Source organism: Manacus vitellinus, unplaced genomic scaffold (genome assembly GCF_001715985.3).
Source record: "Manacus vitellinus isolate BGI_N305 unplaced genomic scaffold, ASM171598v3 scaffold_25_pilon, whole genome shotgun sequence".
In the NCBI taxonomy this organism is placed as follows: domain Eukaryota; kingdom Metazoa; phylum Chordata; class Aves; order Passeriformes; family Pipridae; genus Manacus; species Manacus vitellinus.
The window spans coordinates 10,575,091-10,577,220 of record NW_021939882.1 but is presented as its reverse complement, the minus strand read 5'-3'; positions in this window follow the sequence as shown (position 1 = coordinate 10,577,220).

The window sequence follows — 2,130 nt, the reverse complement described above, 5'->3', positions numbered from 1 at the left end:
AACTTGGGGCCTGATGGGGCTGCAACGGCGATGGGGTCTCTCCCTCTTAAGCACTTATTTTAATTCGACTCCAAAAGAATTTGCAACTCCGATTCTCTATTGAATGCTTTTAGGTCATCTCCTTGAATCTCCCTGAATAGTCAGAAGCAAAGATTCGTGGCACAGCAATACTTAAAGGAACTCAGCTGCTCTTAATGAAATCATTGTACAACTCTAAGATCAAGAAACTATAGTAGGTATTGAAGACTTTAAGAGCCTTTTAGGACTCTGTCAGTTATCTGGAATTCCTGCATTCCTTCCACGGGGCAAATGAACACTGAAAATAGAGCAGCAATTGTTATATCTCTGTGCTAAAATAGCAGAATAACACCCGTTGTTTTGTTTCCCATTCATGAAAGGTCCTTCTTTTGGGCCTCCACGTTTGAGAACACAACAATGGGAAAGTGCAAAGCCATTTCTGAGTCTTTCATAGAATCAAAGAAAAGATGTTCCACACAGGAATTATATATAACCTGTTCTACCCATCTAAAATGGCTTGTTATTGGTGCATGAGTGTCACTGAATTTCAGGAAAATGAAAGCAGGATCGCAGGGTAAAGACCGCACAGGCCTTGACACCAGACCTGTAATCCAACCACTGCCCAAACAAAACCACTTGGACACACCTATTTTCCTGGTTCAAATCCAGTCTCAGCTTCCTCGCTCTGCATTCTCTGTCTTTAGTAGCAACAAAGGAAACTGTTTGGCAACAAGTGCACAGGAGGGTCACAGGGGATCTCAAACCAGAGACCCCAGCCACAGTCATTTCTTTGAATAACATAAAAAACAAAATCCTTGGAACCACACGTGAGGGCCTCATCAAACTACTAGGACAAATGGAGCTTGACACATTTCTTCTATCCATTTCAAACTATTCCACAGTGAACTCCTCCCCTGGCTCTGTCTCTGGATAGACAGACTTCTTCCCTCTGTCATCACACAACAGGAAAGTAAATTTGGCAGACAGACACCGCTAAAAGAAAAGTTGCACTCCCAACTTCTCAGATCCCAAGGATCACAACACAGATTTTTCTGCTCAGTGCACTAATTGGAACTATTGTGAAATGGTATAAACGCTATAAAACTTTGGCAGCTCATTTAGTGATCCAGTCATCAAAGTACCACTCAAAGGCAATATCCTCCTTCTCCAGCACAGGAATTTCTTGGAAGGTATGTGACTCTTAATGCAAAGTTTCCATCTGTGCTGACAACTGCCATTCACAGCAAACATCGTGAAGTGGAAAACCAAACTGGTGAACCCACAGCCTGCTCATTGGAACGTAAATGATGGAACACCAAAACAAAAAGACACCTTCACACAATTTTCAGAAGGCCATGAAGAAAGCCTGGCAATCAACAAAACACATGCCTTTCCTCTACCACTAACTTCTCACACACAGCAACCCCAAGTCTCTCCTCAAACCCTTCACAAGTCACAGAATTATCACAGATCTTCAAAACTGGCAAAGATACTCAACGAAAAGAAAAGTTCCTCAGACAGCTTCCCATTACCATGGGTAATATTTGACTTCATCACCTGTATATGTGATTACCAAGAGGATTCCTTCCAGTAACATTATAAGAAAACACTTCTATTAAAAGGGAAAAAAGTAAGAATTTTACATCTGCAAAAATGAAAGGAATCAACACGTGCTCTTCCAGATGATGCACTAACTGTAGGCACATAATTCAGGTACTTAGTAGGGAACGAATACAGAGTTGGCTCCTCCCAAAACTCCCTTTATTATGGCACTTGCCATAGGTACCTAATTGAACCATTCCTTAAAAATAATACAATAACCTGAAAACACACAGGAAGAACTTCCCAGGGCTCTCCATACAGCTGGAGTAAGATCTGTTAGGCCAAACTTACTGGGGAAAAAGAAAATCACATCCCATGATACTACAGCTGGGCACCGAACAGGGCAAAGAGCAAACCACAACTCTTGTGACCTTCAACAGACCTTCCAGCACAGGTCACAGGACTCTTCTCTCCAGCCCTGCACAACCTGCACGCTGTTCTCTGACCCGCATCATTTGCAAGGATGTCTAATTGAAACCCTGGTTGCCCAGGCCAAATATCTTTAACATC